The 19,945-nt window shown below is 46.1% G+C and overlaps 9 non-coding genes across 9 annotated transcripts; all 9 read right to left on the bottom strand.

Annotated features, from left to right (window-relative positions):
* Positions 1 to 328: 328 nt before the first annotated feature.
* On the bottom strand, positions 329 to 519 carry LOC130313556 (U2 spliceosomal RNA). Its single transcript, XR_008861460.1, has one exon. It is a non-coding gene; the product is annotated as a U2 spliceosomal RNA (small nuclear RNA).
* Positions 520 to 2,605: 2,086 nt separating this feature from the next.
* Positions 2,606 to 2,796, bottom strand: LOC130313555 (U2 spliceosomal RNA). The gene has a single exon (XR_008861459.1). It is a non-coding gene; the product is annotated as a U2 spliceosomal RNA (small nuclear RNA).
* Positions 2,797 to 4,890: 2,094 nt separating this feature from the next.
* Positions 4,891 to 5,081, bottom strand: LOC130313554 (U2 spliceosomal RNA). Its single transcript, XR_008861458.1, has one exon. It is a non-coding gene; the product is annotated as a U2 spliceosomal RNA (small nuclear RNA).
* A 2,094-nt stretch (positions 5,082 to 7,175) lies between these two features.
* On the bottom strand, positions 7,176 to 7,366 carry LOC130313553 (U2 spliceosomal RNA). The gene has a single exon (XR_008861457.1). It is a non-coding gene; the product is annotated as a U2 spliceosomal RNA (small nuclear RNA).
* A 2,091-nt stretch (positions 7,367 to 9,457) lies between these two features.
* On the bottom strand, positions 9,458 to 9,648 carry LOC130313552 (U2 spliceosomal RNA). The gene has a single exon (XR_008861456.1). It is a non-coding gene; the product is annotated as a U2 spliceosomal RNA (small nuclear RNA).
* Positions 9,649 to 11,738: 2,090 nt separating this feature from the next.
* On the bottom strand, positions 11,739 to 11,928 carry LOC130313660 (U2 spliceosomal RNA). The gene has a single exon (XR_008861554.1). It is a non-coding gene; the product is annotated as a U2 spliceosomal RNA (small nuclear RNA).
* A 2,083-nt stretch (positions 11,929 to 14,011) lies between these two features.
* LOC130313654 (U2 spliceosomal RNA) lies at positions 14,012 to 14,201 on the bottom strand. The gene has a single exon (XR_008861548.1). It is a non-coding gene; the product is annotated as a U2 spliceosomal RNA (small nuclear RNA).
* A 2,093-nt stretch (positions 14,202 to 16,294) lies between these two features.
* LOC130313549 (U2 spliceosomal RNA) lies at positions 16,295 to 16,485 on the bottom strand. Its single transcript, XR_008861454.1, has one exon. It is a non-coding gene; the product is annotated as a U2 spliceosomal RNA (small nuclear RNA).
* A 2,086-nt stretch (positions 16,486 to 18,571) lies between these two features.
* LOC130313548 (U2 spliceosomal RNA) lies at positions 18,572 to 18,762 on the bottom strand. Its single transcript, XR_008861453.1, has one exon. It is a non-coding gene; the product is annotated as a U2 spliceosomal RNA (small nuclear RNA).
* Between the last annotated feature and the right edge of the window lie 1,183 nt (positions 18,763 to 19,945).

Raw genomic sequence — 19,945 nt, 5'->3', positions numbered from 1 at the left:
ATTAATCTTATTTTGTCAATTAGGAACATTCAGCACCCACCCGCTATCAAGGCAGCTGCCTATCATGTCATGCCCTACCTGCACAGGTGTGCTGGCTACTCAAATGATCCAATTAAGGAGGCCATTTAGTCAGCAGCAGCAGAAGTCCTGTGCCTGGACGCTCCAACAGGGGCCAGACACAAGCAGAAGCAGAAGCAGCAGAAGCAGCAGCAGCACCACCTTTTGTTTTTTGGCTGCAGCAGCAGCAAGGCCCACAGGGCTGGCTAGCTGGCTAGCCAGCAAGCAGGTAGCAATGAAAGTAGGAATCTTTCTTTTTAACCCTGTAAGGGGGTGGTGCACTGTACCCGAAGATACTGCCATATCGGGTCAATGCATAGGGCGACGGAAGCAAGCTTCGAAATCGGCCCCCGTTCTCAAAAATCCATTTAATATATGGTCCCCAGATAGGGGACGTATCAGATATTAAACTGATAAGAACAGATACTACACTTGATCTTAGCCAAAAGGCCGAGAAGCGATAACCGTGAAAGGGGCGGGCCCAACAAGGTCCCCTTCATGGGCACTATCACTGCTTGCTGTCAGGGAGGCTGCCAGACAATTTTCCATGCACACTCTGGGCTGGGGGGCAGTCAACCACCAGTACACACAGCAGAACCTAAACCCATACCATTATTGCTAAGCAGCAAGACAGGGGCCCATTGCACTCCCACGGGGCCTTTTTAAATGCAATCCATAACCCGGATTTGCCAGGAACCCTTCTTACTCCTCCTACTTGCATGTGACACTGGGCTTAGGATCTGCATAGGAAACACACACACAAGCACACACCTACCTTTGTTGCCTGCAGATGCCTCCTTGGCTGTCCCCAAACGGTATCAAACCAACACCCACGGGAAGCTGTAAGCATAGAGGACATGCCTGCACCCCATTGGACTTACCTGTGTGGGTTAAATCCGGGTTATTTGACAACCTATGGCGGTGATGGTTCTGCTCAGGCAGAGCAGTGCTGATGCTCCTCATAAAGCTGTCGCTGCTGTGAAGGTTCTAGGTGACATCACAAATCCCTATGGTTACATACACAACAAAGCTGGGTTGTTGTTGTTTACACTCTGCAAGGCCTGTGGAAGTGAGTGACATCATAGCACTGTAGTTCTGAGGGTTCAAGATGGATGCAACAATCTCCTGTTGCTTCTATGAAGGCCGTAATAGACGACATCACCAAACAGCTCCATAGTCACATACACAGCAAAGGAGAGATGTTGTTTACACCTAGTGATGTCAGTGGTATTGAGTGACATCACAGCACAGTGCTAAGGCTCCTGGGCCTGGACACAGCAGCGGCTGCAATATCTCAACGGAGAATACGTTTATATCTATGTGTGTGTGTGCGCATATATATATATATATATATATATATATATATATATATATATATTTCTCCGCCGAAATCACTTTTAAACCCATTTCCACCTTTTTTTCCCTTCTCTTCCTCTTACTTTTTTTTCACGTTTTTTTACGTTTTTCTCCTTTTCGCCTCTTTTCTGGGCGTATTATTCTTCTTTTTCTTCTTTTTTTTCGTCTAATGCATACCCCATCAGTGCAGCAATGCTTATTCAATACCGCCAGCAGATGGAGACACTGGGGGATAATTTTCTAAGGATTTATACTGATTTTTCCTGTCTGAATTTGTCGCACAGAAAGTTGCAGGCCAAATATGTGTGACATTTCTGCGACTTTAGCTTCTAGAGCATTTTTACAACATTATACATAGGTGCTGAATACATAAAAAGCGACTGTTCAGCGACAGACAAGTCGCATCGGCTGAAAGTAGGCCAGAATGTCAGTCCATGTTGGAGCAGGTTTAGATACAGTCTAAAGCATAGATCTCAAAGTCTGTGCACAGAATTTAGCAAGGGCCTCGCACCTTCTGATGCATCAGGTAGGTGCACAATAGCATAGCCTAACCCTCTGTACTTTGGTCTATATTGATGCGGGACATAGACAGCCAGCTGATGACCAATCCATTAGTGCAATGGATGGCTGGAAGCATTTGTCTTTGCCTTTGCAATACCACAGAAGCAATGCATGGTCAATGTACAGCAATGACACACCTGTGTGAACAGCCAGGAGACCCCCCCCCCCATGTTATGTTACATAGTTACATAGTTAGTACGGTCGAAAAAAGACATATGTCCATCAAGTTCAACCAGGGAATTAAGGGGTAGGGGTGTGGCGCGATATTGGGGAAGGGATGAGATTTTATATTTCTTCATAAGCATTAATCTTATTTTGTCAATTAGGAACATTCAGCACCCACCCGCTATCAAGGCAGCTGCCTATCATGTCATGCCCTACCTGCACAGGTGTGCTGGCTACTCAAATGATCCAATTAAGGAGGCCATTTAGTCAGCAGCAGCAGAAGTCCTGTGCCTGGACGCTCCAACAGGGGCCAGACACAAGCAGAAGCAGAAGCAGCAGAAGCAGCAGCAGCACCACCTTTTGTTTTTTGGCTGCAGCAGCAGCAAGGCCCACAGGGCTGGCTAGCTGGCTAGCCAGCAAGCAGGTAGCAATGAAAGTAGGAATCTTTCTTTTTAACCCTGTAAGGGGGTGGTGCACTGTACCCGAAGATACTGCCATATCGGGTCAATGCATAGGGCGACGGAAGCAAGCTTCGAAATCGGCCCCCGTTCTCAAAAATCCATTTAATATATGGTCCCCAGATAGGGGACGTATCAGATATTAAACTGATAAGAACAGATACTACACTTGATCTTAGCCAAAAGGCCGAGAAGCGATAACCGTGAAAGGGGCGGGCCCAACAAGGTCCCCTTCATGGGCACTATCACTGCTTGCTGTCAGGGAGGCTGCCAGACAATTTTCCATGCACACTCTGGGCTGGGGGGCAGTCAACCACCAGTACACACGGCAGAACCTAAACCCATACCATTATTGCTAAGCAGCAAGACAGGGGCCCATTGCACTCCCACGGGGCCTTTTTAAATGCAATCCATAACCCGGATTTGCCAGGAACCCTTCTTACTCCTCCTACTTGCATGTGACACTGGGCTTAGGATCTGCATAGGAAACACACACACAAGCACACACCTACCTTTGTTGCCTGCAGATGCCTCCTTGGCTGTCCCCAAACGGTATCAAACCAACACCCACGGGAAGCTGTAAGCATAGAGGACATGCCTGCACCCCATTGGACTTACCTGTGTGGGTTAAATCCGGGTTATTTGACAACCTATGGCGGTGATGGTTCTGCTCAGGCAGAGCAGTGCTGATGCTCCTCATAAAGCTGTCGCTGCTGTGAAGGTTCTAGGTGACATCACAAATCCCTATGGTTACATACACAACAAAGCTGGGTTGTTGTTGTTTACACTCTGCAAGGCCTGTGGAAGTGAGTGACATCATAGCACTGTAGTTCTGAGGGTTCAAGATGGATGCAACAATCTCCTGTTGCTTCTATGAAGGCCGTAATAGACGACATCACCAAACAGCTCCATAGTCACATACACAGCAAAGGAGAGATGTTGTTTACACCTAGTGATGTCAGTGGTATTGAGTGACATCACAGCACAGTGCTAAGGCTCCTGGGCCTGGACACAGCAGCGGCTGCAATATCTCAACGGAGAATACGTTTATATCTATGTGTGTGTGTGCGCATATATATATATATATATATATATATATATATATATATATATATATATATTTCTCCGCCGAAATCACTTTTAAACCCATTTCCACCTTTTTTTCCCTTCTCTTCCTCTTACTTTTTTTTCACGTTTTTTTACGTTTTTCTCCTTTTCGCCTCTTTTCTGGGCGTATTATTCTTCTTTTTCTTCTTTTTTTTCGTCTAATGCATACCCCATCAGTGCAGCAATGCTTATTCAATACCGCCAGCAGATGGAGACACTGGGGGATAATTTTCTAAGGATTTATACTGATTTTTCCTGTCTGAATTTGTCGCACAGAAAGTTGCAGGCCAAATATGTGTGACATTTCTGCGACTTTAGCTTCTAGAGCATTTTTACAACATTATACATAGGTGCTGAATACATAAAAAGCGACTGTTCAGCGACAGACAAGTCGCATCGGCTGAAAGTAGGCCAGAATGTCAGTCCATGTTGGAGCAGGTTTAGATACAGTCTAAAGCATAGATCTCAAAGTCTGTGCACAGAATTTAGCAAGGGCCTCGCACCTTCTGATGCATCAGGTAGGTGCACAATAGCATAGCCTAACCCTCTGTACTTTGGTCTATATTGATGCGGGACATAGACAGCCAGCTGATGACCAATCCATTAGTGCAATGGATGGCTGGAAGCATTTGTCTTTGCCTTTGCAATACCACAGAAGCAATGCATGGTCAATGTACAGCAATGACACACCTGTGTGAACAGCCAGGAGACCCCCCCCCCCCCATGTTATGTTACATAGTTACATAGTTAGTACGGTCGAAAAAAGACATATGTCCATCAAGTTCAACCAGGGAATTAAGGGGTAGGGGTGTGGCGCGATATTGGGGAAGGGATGAGATTTTATATTTCTTCATAAGCATTAATCTTATTTTGTCAATTAGGAACATTCAGCACCCACCCGCTATCAAGGCAGCTGCCTATCATGTCATGCCCTACCTGCACAGGTGTGCTGGCTACTCAAATGATCCAATTAAGGAGGCCATTTAGTCAGCAGCAGCAGAAGTCCTGTGCCTGGACGCTCCAACAGGGGCCAGACACAAGCAGAAGCAGAAGCAGCAGAAGCAGCAGCAGCACCACCTTTTGTTTTTTGGCTGCAGCAGCAGCAAGGCCCACAGGGCTGGCTAGCTGGCTAGCCAGCAAGCAGGTAGCAATGAAAGTAGGAATCTTTCTTTTTAACCCTGTAAGGGGGTGGTGCACTGTACCCGAAGATACTGCCATATCGGGTCAATGCATAGGGCGACGGAAGCAAGCTTCGAAATCGGCCCCCGTTCTCAAAAATCCATTTAATATATGGTCCCCAGATAGGGGACGTATCAGATATTAAACTGATAAGAACAGATACTACACTTGATCTTAGCCAAAAGGCCGAGAAGCGATAACCGTGAAAGGGGCGGGCCCAACAAGGTCCCCTTCATGGGCACTATCACTGCTTGCTGTCAGGGAGGCTGCCAGACAATTTTCCATGCACACTCTGGGCTGGGGGGCAGTCAACCACCAGTACACACAGCAGAACCTAAACCCATACCATTATTGCTAAGCAGCAAGACAGGGGCCCATTGCACTCCCACGGGGCCTTTTTAAATGCAATCCATAACCCGGATTTGCCAGGAACCCTTCTTACTCCTCCTACTTGCATGTGACACTGGGCTTAGGATCTGCATAGGAAACACACACACAAGCACACACCTACCTTTGTTGCCTGCAGATGCCTCCTTGGCTGTCCACAAACGGTATCAAACCAACACCCACGGGAAGCTGTAAGCATAGAGGACATGCCTGCACCCCATTGGACTTACCTGTGTGGGTTAAATCCGGGTTATTTGACAACCTATGGCGGTGATGGTTCTGCTCAGGCAGAGCAGTGCTGATGCTCCTCATAAAGCTGTCGCTGCTGTGAAGGTTTTAGGTGACATCACAAATCCCTATGGTTACATACACAACAAAGCTGGGTTGTTGTTGTTTACACTCTGCAAGGCCTGTGGAAGTGAGTGACATCATAGCACTGTAGTTCTGAGGGTTCAAGATGGATGCAACAATCTCCTGTTGCTTCTATGAAGGCCGTAATAGACGACATCACCAAACAGCTCCATAGTCACATACACAGCAAAGGAGAGATGTTGTTTACACCTAGTGATGTCAGTGGTATTGAGTGACATCACAGCACAGTGCTAAGGCTCCTGGGCCTGGACACAGCAGCGGCTGCAATATCTCAACGGAGAATACGTTTATATCTATGTGTGTGTGTGCGCATATATATATATATATATATATATATATATATATATATATATATATATATATTTCTCCGCCGAAATCACTTTTAAACCCATTTCCACCTTTTTTTCCCTTCTCTTCCTCTTACTTTTTTTTCACGTTTTTTTACGTTTTTCTCCTTTTCGCCTCTTTTCTGGGCGTATTATTCTTCTTTTTCTTCTTTTTTTTCGTCTAATGCATACCCCATCAGTGCAGCAATGCTTATTCAATACCGCCAGCAGATGGAGACACTGGGGGATAATTTTCTAAGGATTTATACTGATTTTTCCTGTCTGAATTTGTCGCACAGAAAGTTGCAGGCCAAATATGTGTGACATTTCTGCGACTTTAGCTTCTAGAGCATTTTTACAACATTATACATAGGTGCTGAATACATAAAAAGCGACTGTTCAGCGACAGACAAGTCGCATCGGCTGAAAGTAGGCCAGAATGTCAGTCCATGTTGGAGCAGGTTTAGATACAGTCTAAAGCATAGATCTCAAAGTCTGTGCACAGAATTTAGCAAGGGCCTCGCACCTTCTGATGCATCAGGTAGGTGCACAATAGCATAGCCTAACCCTCTGTACTTTGGTCTATATTGATGCGGGACATAGACAGCCAGCTGATGACCAATCCATTAGTGCAATGGATGGCTGGAAGCATTTGTCTTTGCCTTTGCAATACCACAGAAGCAATGCATGGTCAATGTACAGCAATGACACACCTGTGTGAACAGCCAGGAGACCCCCCCCCCCATGTTATGTTACATAGTTACATAGTTAGTACGGTCGAAAAAAGACATATGTCCATCAAGTTCAACCAGGGAATTAAGGGGTAGGGGTGTGGCGCGATATTGGGGAAGGGATGAGATTTTATATTTCTTCATAAGCATTAATCTTATTTTGTCAATTAGGAACATTCAGCACCCACCCGCTATCAAGGCAGCTGCCTATCATGTCATGCCCTACCTGCACAGGTGTGCTGGCTACTCAAATGATCCAATTAAGGAGGCCATTTAGTCAGCAGCAGCAGAAGTCCTGTGCCTGGACGCTCCAACAGGGGCCAGACACAAGCAGAAGCAGAAGCAGCAGAAGCAGCAGCAGCACCACCTTTTGTTTTTTGGCTGCAGCAGCAGCAAGGCCCACAGGGCTGGCTAGCTGGCTAGCCAGCAAGCAGGTAGCAATGAAAGTAGGAATCTTTCTTTTTAACCCTGTAAGGGGGTGGTGCACTGTACCCGAAGATACTGCCATATCGGGTCAATGCATAGGGCGACGGAAGCAAGCTTCGAAATCGGCCCCCGTTCTCAAAAATCCATTTAATATATGGTCCCCAGATAGGGGACGTATCAGATATTAAACTGATAAGAACAGATACTACACTTGATCTTAGCCAAAAGGCCGAGAAGCGATAACCGTGAAAGGGGCGGGCCCAACAAGGTCCCCTTCATGGGCACTATCACTGCTTGCTGTCAGGGAGGCTGCCAGACAATTTTCCATGCACACTCTGGGCTGGGGGGCAGTCAACCACCAGTACACACGGCAGAACCTAAACCCATACCATTATTGCTAAGCAGCAAGACAGGGGCCCATTGCACTCCCACGGGGCCTTTTTAAATGCAATCCATAACCCGGATTTGCCAGGAACCCTTCTTACTCCTCCTACTTGCATGTGACACTGGGCTTAGGATCTGCATAGGAAACACACACACAAGCACACACCTACCTTTGTTGCCTGCAGATGCCTCCTTGGCTGTCCCCAAACGGTATCAAACCAACACCCACGGGAAGCTGTAAGCATAGAGGACATGCCTGCACCCCATTGGACTTACCTGTGTGGGTTAAATCCGGGTTATTTGACAACCTATGGCGGTGATGGTTCTGCTCAGGCAGAGCAGTGCTGATGCTCCTCATAAAGCTGTCGCTGCTGTGAAGGTTCTAGGTGACATCACAAATCCCTATGGTTACATACACAACAAAGCTGGGTTGTTGTTGTTTACACTCTGCAAGGCCTGTGGAAGTGAGTGACATCATAGCACTGTAGTTCTGAGGGTTCAAGATGGATGCAACAATCTCCTGTTGCTTCTATGAAGGCCGTAATAGACGACATCACCAAACAGCTCCATAGTCACATACACAGCAAAGGAGAGATGTTGTTTACACCTAGTGATGTCAGTGGTATTGAGTGACATCACAGCACAGTGCTAAGGCTCCTGGGCCTGGACACAGCAGCGGCTGCAATATCTCAACGGAGAATACGTTTATATCTATGTGTGTGTGTGCGCATATATATATATATATATATATATATATATATATATATATATTTCTCCGCCGAAATCACTTTTAAACCCATTTCCACCTTTTTTTCCCTTCTCTTCCTCTTACTTTTTTTTCACGTTTTTTTACGTTTTTCTCCTTTTCGCCTCTTTTCTGGGCGTATTATTCTTCTTTTTCTTCTTTTTTTTCGTCTAATGCATACCCCATCAGTGCAGCAATGCTTATTCAATACCGCCAGCAGATGGAGACACTGGGGGATAATTTTCTAAGGATTTATACTGATTTTTCCTGTCTGAATTTGTCGCACAGAAAGTTGCAGGCCAAATATGTGTGACATTTCTGCGACTTTAGCTTCTAGAGCATTTTTACAACATTATACATAGGTGCTGAATACATAAAAAGCGACTGTTCAGCGACAGACAAGTCGCATCGGCTGAAAGTAGGCCAGAATGTCAGTCCATGTTGGAGCAGGTTTAGATACAGTCTAAAGCATAGATCTCAAAGTCTGTGCACAGAATTTAGCAAGGGCCTCGCACCTTCTGATGCATCAGGTAGGTGCACAATAGCATAGCCTAACCCTCTGTACTTTGGTCTATATTGATGCGGGACATAGACAGCCAGCTGATGACCAATCCATTAGTGCAATGGATGGCTGGAAGCATTTGTCTTTGCCTTTGCAATACCACAGAAGCAATGCATGGTCAATGTACAGCAATGACACACCTGTGTGAACAGCCAGGAGACCCCCCCCCCCCCCCATGTTATGTTACATAGTTACATAGTTAGTACGGTCGAAAAAAGACATATGTCCATCAAGTTCAACCAGGGAATTAAGGGGTAGGGGTGTGGCGCGATATTGGGGAAGGGATGAGATTTTATATTTCTTCATAAGCATTAATCTTATTTTGTCAATTAGGAACATTCAGCACCCACCCGCTATCAAGGCAGCTGCCTATCATGTCATGCCCTACCTGCACAGGTGTGCTGGCTACTCAAATGATCCAATTAAGGAGGCCATTTAGTCAGCAGCAGCAGAAGTCCTGTGCCTGGACGCTCCAACAGGGGCCAGACACAAGCAGAAGCAGAAGCAGCAGAAGCAGCAGCAGCAGCACCACCTTTTGTTTTTTGGCTGCAGCAGCAGCAAGGCCCACAGGGCTGGCTAGCTGGCTAGCCAGCAAGCAGGTAGCAATGAAAGTAGGAATCTTTCTTTTTAACCCTGTAAGGGGGTGGTGCACTGTACCCGAAGATACTGCCATATCGGGTCAATGCATAGGGCGACGGAAGCAAGCTTCGAAATCGGCCCCCGTTCTCAAAAATCCATTTAATATATGGTCCCCAGATAGGGGACGTATCAGATATTAAACTGATAAGAACAGATACTACACTTGATCTTAGCCAAAAGGCCGAGAAGCGATAACCGTGAAAGGGGCGGGCCCAACAAGGTCCCCTTCATGGGCACTATCACTGCTTGCTGTCAGGGAGGCTGCCAGACAATTTTCCATGCACACTCTGGGCTGGGGGGCAGTCAACCACCAGTACACACAGCAGAACCTAAACCCATACCATTATTGCTAAGCAGCAAGACAGGGGCCCATTGCACTCCCACGGGGCCTTTTTAAATGCAATCCATAACCCGGATTTGCCAGGAACCCTTCTTACTCCTCCTACTTGCATGTGACACTGGGCTTAGGATCTGCATAGGAAACACACACACAAGCACACACCTACCTTTGTTGCCTGCAGATGCCTCCTTGGCTGTCCCCAAACGGTATCAAACCAACACCCACGGGAAGCTGTAAGCATAGAGGACATGCCTGCACCCCATTGGACTTACCTGTGTGGGTTAAATCCGGGTTATTTGACAACCTATGGCGGTGATGGTTCTGCTCAGGCAGAGCAGTGCTGATGCTCCTCATAAAGCTGTCGCTGCTGTGAAGGTTCTAGGTGACATCACAAATCCCTATGGTTACATACACAACAAAGCTGGGTTGTTGTTGTTTACACTCTGCAAGGCCTGTGGAAGTGATTGAGTGACATCATAGCACTGTAGTTCTGAGGTTCAAGATGGATGCAACAATCTCCTGTTGCTTCTATGAAGGCCGTAATAGACGACATCACCAACAGCTCCATAGTCACATACACAGCAAAGGAGAGATGTTGTTTACACCTAGTGATGTCAGTGGTATTGAGTGACATCACAGCACAGTGCTAATGCTCCTGGGCCTGGACACAGCAGCGGCTGCAATATCTCAACGGAGAATACGTTTATATCTATGTGTGTGTGTGCGCATATATATATATATATATATATATATATATATATATATATAATATTTCTCCGCCGAAATCACTTTTAAACCCATTTCCACCTTTTTTTCCCCTTCTCTTCCTCTTACTTTTTTTTCACGTTTTTTTACGTTTTTCTCCTTTTCGCCTCTTTTCTGGGCGTATTATTCTTCTTTTTCTTCTTTTTTTTTGTCTAATGCATACCCCATCAGTGCAGCAATGCTTATTCAATACCGCCAGCAGATGGAGACACTGGGGGATAATTTTCTAAGGATTTATACTGATTTTTCCTGTCTGAATTTGTCGCACAGAAAGTTGCAGGCCAAATATGTGTGACATTTCTGCGACTTTAGCTTCTAGAGCATTTTTACAACATTATACATAGGTGCTGAATACATAAAAAGCGACTGTTCAGCGACAGACAAGTCGCATCGGCTGAAAGTAGGCCAGAATGTCAGTCCATGTTGGAGCAGGTTTAGATACAGTCTAAAGCATAGATCTCAAAGTCTGTGCACAGAATTTAGCAAGGGCCTCGCACCTTCTGATGCATCAGGTAGGTGCACAATAGCATAGCCTAACCCTCTGTACTTTGGTCTATATTGATGCGGGACATAGACAGCCAGCTGATGACCAATCCATTAGTGCAATGGATGGCTGGAAGCATTTGTCTTTGCCTTTGCAATACCACAGAAGCAATGCATGGTCAATGTACAGCAATGACACACCTGTGTGAACAGCCAGGAGACCCCCCCCCCCCATGTTATGTTACATAGTTACATAGTTAGTACGGTCGAAAAAGACATATGTCCATCAAGTTCAACCAGGGAATTAAGGGGTAGGGGTGTGGCGCGATATTGGGGAAGGGATGAGATTTTATATTTCTTCATAAGCATTAATCTTATTTTGTCAATTAGGAACATTCAGCACCCACCCGCTATCAAGGCAGCTGCCTATCATGTCATGCCCTACCTGCACAGGTGTGCTGGCTACTCAAATGATCCAATTAAGGAGGCCATTTAGTCAGCAGCAGCAGAAGTCCTGTGCCTGGACGCTCCAACAGGGGCCAGACACAAGCAGAAGCAGAAGCAGCAGAAGCAGCAGCAGCACCACCTTTTGTTTTTTGGCTGCAGCAGCAGCAAGGCCCACAGGGCTGGCTAGCTGGCTAGCGAGCAAGCAGGTAGCAATGAAAGTAGGAATCTTTCTTTTTAACCCTGTAAGGGGGTGGTGCACTGTACCCGAAGATACTGCCATATCGGGTCAATGCATAGGGCGACGGAAGCAAGCTTCGAAATCGGCCCCCGTTCTCAAAAATCCATTTAATATTGGTCCCCAGATAGGGGACGTATCAGATATTAAACTGATAAGAACAGATACTACACTTGATCTTAGCCAAAAGGCCGAGAAGCGATAACCGTGAAAGGGGCGGGCCCAACAAGGTCCCCTTCATGGGCACTATCACTGCTTGCTGTCAGGGAGGCTGCCAGACAATTTTCCATGCACACTCTGGGCTGGGGGGCAGTCAACCACCAGTACACACAGCAGAACCTAAACCCATACCATTATTGCTAAGCAGCAAGACAGGGGCCCATTGCACTCCCACGGGGCCTTTTTAAATGCAATCCATAACCCGGATTTGCAGGAACCCTTCTTACTCCTCCTACTTGCATGTGACACTGGGCTTAGGATCTGCATAGGAAACACACACACAAGCACACACCTACCTTTGTTGCCTGCAGATGCCTCCTTGGCTGTCCCCAAACGGTATCAAAACCAACACCCACGGGAAGCTGTAAGCATAGAGGACATGCCTGCACCCCATTGGACTTACCTGTGTGGGTTAAATCCGGGTTATTTGACAACCTATGGCGGTGATGGTTCTGCTCAGGCAGAGCAGTGCTGATGCTCCTCATAAAGCTGTCGCTGCTGTGAAGGTTCTAGGTGACATCACAAATCCCTATGGTTACATACACAACAAAGCTGGGTTGTTGTTGTTTACACTCTGCAAGGCCTGTGGAAGTGAGTGACATCATAGCACTGTAGTTCTGAGGGTTCAAGATGGATGCAACAATCTCCTGTTGCTTCTATGAAGGCCGTAATAGACGACATCACCAAACAGCTCCATAGTCACATACACAGCAAAGGAGAGATGTTGTTTACACCTAGTGATGTCAGTGGTATTGAGTGACATCACAGCACAGTGCTAAGGCTCCTGGGCCTGGACACAGCAGCGGCTGCAATATCTCAACGGAGAATCGTTTATATCTATGTGTGTGTGTGCGCATATATATATATATATATATATATATATATATATATATATATTTCTCCGCCGAAATCACTTTTAAACCCATTTCCACCTTTTTTCCCTTCTCTTCCTCTTACTTTTTTTTCACGTTTTTTTACGTTTTTCTTCCTTTTCGCCTCTTTTCTGGCGTATTATTCTTCTTTTTCTTCTTTTTTTTCGTCTAATGCATACCCCATCAGTGCAGCAATGCTTATTCAATACCGCCAGCAGATGGAGACACTGGGGGATAATTTTCTAAGGATTTATACTGATTTTTCCTGTCTGAATTTGTCGCACAGAAAGTTGCAGGCCAAATATGTGTGACATTTCTGCGACTTTAGCTTCTAGAGCATTTTTACAACATTATACATAGGTGCTGAATACATAAAAAGCGACTGTTCAGCGACAGACAAGTCGCATCGGCTGAAAGTAGGCCAGAATGTCAGTCCATGTTGGAGCAGGTTTAGATACAGTCTAAAGCATAGATCTCAAAGTCTGTGCACAGAATTTAGCAAGGGCCTCGCACCTTCTGATGCATCAGGTAGGTGCACAATAGCATAGCCTAACCCTCTGTACTTTGGTCTATATTGATGCGGGACATAGACAGCCAGCTGATGACCAATCCATTAGTGCAATGGATGGCTGGAAGCATTTGTCTTTGCCTTTGCAATACCACAGAAGCAATGCATGGTCAATGTACAGCAATGACACACCTGTGTGAACAGCCAGGAGACCCCCCCCCCCCATGTTATGTTACATAGTTACATAGTTAGTACGGTCGAAAAAAGACATATGTCCATCAAGTTCAACCAGGGAATTAAGGGGTAGGGTGTGGCGCGATATTGGGGAAGGGATGAGATTTTATATTTCTTCATAAGCATTAATCTTATTTTGTCAATTAGGAACATTCAGCACCCACCCGCTATCAAGGCAGCTGCCTATCATGTCATGCCCTACCTGCACAGGTGTGCTGGCTACTCAAATGATCCAATTAAGGAGGCCATTTAGTCAGCAGCAGCAGAAGTCCTGTGCCTGGACGCTCCAACAGGGGCCAGACACAAGCAGAAGCAGAAGCAGCAGAAGCAGCAGCAGCAGCACCACCTTTTGTTTTTTGGCTGCAGCAGCAGCAAGGCCCACAGGCTGGCTAGCTGCTAGCCAGCAAGCAGGTAGCAATGAAAGTAGGAATCTTTCTTTTAACCCTGTAAGGGGGGTGGTGCACTGTACCCGAAGATACTGCCATATCGGGTCAATGCATAGGGCGACGGAAGCAAGCTTCGAATCGGCCCCCGTTCTCAAAAATCCATTTAATATATGGTCCCCAGATAGGGGACGTATCAGATATTAAACTGATAAGAACAGATACTACACTTGATCTTAGCCAAAAGGCCGAGAAGCGATAACCGTGAAAGGGGCGGGCCCAACAAGGTCCCCTTCATGGGCACTATCACTGCTTGCTGTCAGGGAGGCTGCCAGACAATTTTCCATGCACACTCTGGGCTGGGGGGCAGTCAACCACCAGTACACACAGCAGAACCTAAACCCATACCATTATTGCTAAGCAGCAAGACAGGGGCCCATTGCACTCCCACGGGCTTTTTAAATGCAATCCATAACCCGGATTTGCCAGGAACCCTTCTTACTCCTCCTACTTGCATGTGACACTGGCTTAGGATCTGCATAGGAAACACACACACAAGCACACACCTACCTTTGTTGCCTGCAGATGCCTCCTTGGCTGTCCCCAAACGGTATCAAACCAACACCCACGGGAAGCTGTAAGCATAGAGGACATGCCTGCCACCCCATTGGACTTACCTGTGTGGGTTAAATCCGGGTTATTTGACAACCTATGGCGGTGATGGTTCTGCTCAGGCAGAGCAGTGCTGATGCTCCTCATAAAGCTGTCGCTGCTGTGAAGGTTCTAGGTGACATCACAAATCCTATGGTTACATACACAACAAAGCTGGGTTGTTGTTGTTTACACTCTGCAAGGCCTGTGGAAGTGAGTGACATCATAGCACTGTAGTTCTGAGGGTTCAAGATGGATGCAACAATCTCCTGTTGCTTCTATGAAGGCCGTAATAGACGACATCACCAAACAGCTCCATAGTCACATACACAGCAAAGGAGAGATGTTGTTTACACCTAGTGATGTCAGTGGTATTGAGTGACATCACAGCACAGTGCTAAGGCTCCTGGGCCTGGACACAGCAGCGGCTGCAATATCTCAACGGAGAATACGTTTATATCTATGTGTGTGTGTGCGCATATATATATATATATATATATATATATATATATATATATATATATATATATATTTCTCCGCCGAAATCACTTTTAAACCCATTTCCACCTTTTTTTCCCTTCTCTTCCTCTTACTTTTTTTCACGTTTTTTTACGTTTTTCTCCTTTTCGCCTCTTTTCTGGGCGTATTATTCTTCTTTTTCTTCTTTTTTTCGTCTAATGCATACCCCATCAGTGCAGCAATGCTTATTCAATACCGCCAGCAGATGGAGACACTGGGGGATAATTTTCTAAGGATTTATACTGATTTTTCCTGTCTGGAATTTGTCGCACAGAAAGTTGCAGGCCAAATATGTGGACATTTCTGCTACTTTAGCTTCTAGAGCATTTTTACAACATTATACATAGGTGCTGAATACATAAAAAGCGACTGTTCAGCGACAGACAAGTCGCATCGGCTGAAAGTAGGCCAGAATGTCAGTCCATGTTGGAGCAGGTTTAGATACAGTCTAAAGCATAGATCTCAAAGTCTGTGCACAGAATTTAGCAAGGGCCTCGCACCTTCTGATGCATCAGGTAGGTGCACAATAGCATAGCCTAACCCTCTGTACTTTGGTCTATATTGATGCGGGACATAGACAGCCAGCTGATGACCAATCCATTAGTGCAATGGATGGCTGGAAGCATTTGTCTTTGCCTTTGCAATACCACAGAAGCAATGCATGGTCAATGTACAGCAATGACACACCTGTGTGAACAGCCAGGAGACCCCCCCCCCCATGTTATGTTACATAGTTACATAGTTAGTACGGTCGAAAAAAGACATATGTCCATCAAGTTCAACCAGGGAATTAAGGGGTAGGGGTGTGGCGCGATATTGGGGAAGGGATGAGATTTTATATTCTTCATAAGCATTAATCTTATTTTGTCAATTAGGAACATTCAGCACCCACCCGCTATCAAGGCAGCTGCCTATCATGTCATGCCCTACCTGCACAGGTGTGCTGGCTACTCAAATGATCCAATTAAGGAGGCCATTTAGTCAGCAGCAGCAGAAGTCCTGTGCCTGGACGCTCCAACAGGGGCCAGACACAAGCAGAAGCAGAAGCAGCAGAAGCAGCAGCAGCAGCACCACCTTTTGTTTTTTGGCTGCAGCAGCAGCAAGGCCCACAGGGCTGGCTAGCTGGCTAGCCAGCAAGCAGGTAGCAATGAAAGTAGGAATCTTTCTTTTTAACCCTGTAAGGGGGTGGTGCACTGTACCCGAAGATACTGCCATATCGGGTCAATGCATAGGGCGACGGAAGCAAGCTTCGAAATCGGCCCCCGTTCTCAAAAATCCATTTAATATATGGTCCCCAGATAGGGGACGTATCAGATATTAAACTGATAAGAACAGATACTACACTTGATCTTAGCCAAAAGGCCGAGAAGCGATAACCGTGAAAGGGGCGGGCCCAACAAGGTCCCCTTCATGGGCACTATCACTGCTTGCTGTCAGGGAGGCTGCCAGACAATTTTCCATGCACACTCTGGGCTGGGGGGCAGTCAACCACCAGTACACACAGCAGAACCTAAACCCATACCATTATTGCTAAGCAGCAAGACAGGGGCCCATTGCACTCCCACGGGGCCTTTTTAAATGCAATCCATAACCCGGATTTGCCAGGAACCCTTCTTACTCCTCCTACTTGCATGTGACACTGGGCTTAGGATCTGCATAGGAAACACACACACAAGCACACACCTACCTTTGTTGCCTGCAGATGCCTCCTTGGCTGTCCCCAAACGGTATCAAACCAACACCCACGGGAAGCTGTAAGCATAGAGGACATGCCTGCACCCCATTGGACTTACCTGTGTGGGTTAAATCCGGGTTATTTGACAACCTATGGCGGTGATGGTTCTGCTCAGGCAGAGCAGTGCTGATGCTCCTCATAAAGCTGTCGCTGCTGTGAAGGTTCTAGGTGACATCACAAATCCCTATGGTTACATACACAACAAAGCTGGGTTGTTGTTGTTTACACTCTGCAAGGCCTGTGGAAGTGAGTGACATCATAGCACTGTAGTTCTGAGGGTTCAAGATGGATGCAACAATCTCCTGTTGCTTCTATGAAGGCCGTAATAGACGACATCACCAAACAGCTCCATAGTCACATACACAGCAAAGGAGAGATGTTGTTTACACCTAGTGATGTCAGTGGTATTGAGTGACATCACAGCACAGTGCTAAGGCTCCTGGGCCTGGACACAGCAGCGGCTGCAATATCTCAACGGAGAATACGTTTATATCTATGTGTGTGTGTGCGCATATATATATAGTATATATATATATATATATATATATATATTTCTCCGCCGAAATCACTTTTAAACCCATTTCCACCTTTTTTTCCCTTCTCTTCCTCTTACTTTTTTTTCACGTTTTTTTACGTTTTTCTCCTTTTCGCCTCTTTTCTGGGCGTATTATTCTTCTTTTTCTTCTTTTTTTTGTCTAATGCATACCCCATCAGTGCAGCAATGCTTATTCAATACCGCCAGCAGATGGAGACACTGGGGGATAATTTTCTAAGGATTTATACTGATTTTTCCTGTCTGAATTTGTCGCACAGAAAGTTGCAGGCCAAATATGTGTGACATTTCTGCGACTTTAGCTTCTAGAGCATTTTTACAACATTATACATAGGTGCTGAATACATAAAAAGCGACTGTTCAGCGACAGACAAGTCGCATCGGCTGAAAGTAGGCCAGAATGTCAGTCCATGTTGGAGCAGGTTTAGATACAGTCTAAAGCATAGATCTCAAAGTCTGTGCACAGAATTTAGCAAGGGCCTCGCACCTTCTGATGCATCAGGTAGGTGCACAATAGCATAGCCTAACCCTCTGTACTTTGGTCTATATTGATGCGGGACATAGACAGCCAGCTGATGACCAATCCATTAGTGCAATGGATGGCTGGAAGCATTTGTCTTTGCCTTTGCAATACCACAGAAGCAATGCATGGTCAATGTACAGCAATGACACACCTGTGTGAACAGCCAGGAGACCCCCCCCCCCCATGTTATGTTACATAGTTACATAGTTAGTACGGTCGAAAAAAGACATATGTCCATCAAGTTCAACCAGGGAATTAAGGGGTAGGGGTGTGGCGCGATATTGGGGAAGGGATGAGATTTTATATTTCTTCATAAGCATTAATCTTATTTTGTCAATTAGGAACATTCAGCACCCACCCGCTATCAAGGCAGCTGCCTATCATGTCATGCCCTACCTGCACAGGTGTGCTGGCTACTCAAATGATCCAATTAAGGAGGCCATTTAGTCAGCAGCAGCAGAAGTCCTGTGCCTGGACGCTCCAACAGGGGCCAGACACAAGCAGAAGCAGAAGCAGCAGAAGCAGCAGCAGCAGCACAACCTTTTGTTTTTTGGCTGCAGCAGCAGCAAGGCCCACAGGGCTGGCTAGCTGGCTAGCCAGCAAGCAGGTAGCAATGAAAGTAGGAATCTTTCTTTTTAACCCTGTAAGGGGGTGGTGCACTGTACCCGAAGATACTGCCATATCGGGTCAATGCATAGGGCGACGGAAGCAAGCTTCGAAATCGGCCCCCGTTCTCAAAAATCCATTTAATATATGGTCCCCAGATAGGGGACGTATCAGATATTAAACTGATAAGAACAGATACTACACTTGATCTTAGCCAAAAGGCCGAGAAGCGATAACCGTGAAAGGGGCGGGCCCAACAAGGTCCCCTTCATGGGCACTATCACTGCTTGCTGTCAGGGAGGCTGCCAGACAATTTTCCATGCACACTCTGGGCTGGGGGGCAGTCAACCACCAGTACACACAGCAGAACCTAAACCCATACCATTATTGCTAAGCAGCAAGACAGGGGCCCATTGCACTCCCACGGGGCCTTTTTAAATGCAATCCATAACCCGGATTTGCCAGGAACCCTTCTTACTCCTCCTACTTGCATGTGACACTGGGCTTAGGATCTGCATAGGAAACACACACACAAGCACACACCTACCTTTGTTGCCTGCAGATGCCTCCTTGGCTGTCCCCAAACGGTATCAAACCAACACCCACGGGAAGCTGTAAGCATAGAGGACATGCCTGCACCCCATTGGACTTACCTGTGTGGGTTAAATCCGGGTTATTTGACAACCTATGGCGGTGATGGTTCTGCTCAGGCAGAGCAGTGCTGATGCTCCTCATAAAGCTGTCGCTGCTGTGAAGGTTCTAGGTGACATCACAAATCCCTATGGTTACATACACAACAAAGCTGGGTTGTTGTTGTTTACACTCTGCAAGGCCTGTGGAAGTGAGTGACATCATAGCACTGTAGTTCTGAGGGTTCAAGATGGATGCAACAATCTCCTGTTGCTTCTATGAAGGCCGTAATAGACGACATCACCAAACAGCTCCATAGTCACATACACAGCAAAGGAGAGATGTTGTTTACACCTAGTGATGTCAGTGGTATTGAGTGACATCACAGCACAGTGCTAAGGCTCCTGGGCCTGGACACAGCAGCGGCTGCAATATCTCAACGGAGAATACGTTTATATCTATGTGTGTGTGTGCGCATATATATATATATATATATATATATATATATATATATATATATATTTCTCCGCCGAAATCACTTTTAAACCCATTTCCACCTTTTTTTCCCTTCTCTTCCTCTTACTTTTTTTTCACGTTTTTTTACGTTTTTCTCCTTTTCGCCTCTTTTCTGGGCGTATTATTCTTCTTTTTCTTCTTTTTTTTCGTCTAATGCATACCCCATCAGTGCAGCAATGCTTATTCAATACCGCCAGCAGATGGAGACACTGGGGGATAATTTTCTAAGGATTTATACTGATTTTTCCTGTCTGAATTTGTCGCACAGAAA

The sequence above is a fragment of the Hyla sarda genome, unplaced genomic scaffold (assembly GCF_029499605.1).
Source record: "Hyla sarda isolate aHylSar1 unplaced genomic scaffold, aHylSar1.hap1 scaffold_178, whole genome shotgun sequence".
Taxonomy (NCBI): domain Eukaryota; kingdom Metazoa; phylum Chordata; class Amphibia; order Anura; family Hylidae; genus Hyla; species Hyla sarda.
This window is presented reverse-complemented; position numbering and strand designations above follow the sequence as displayed.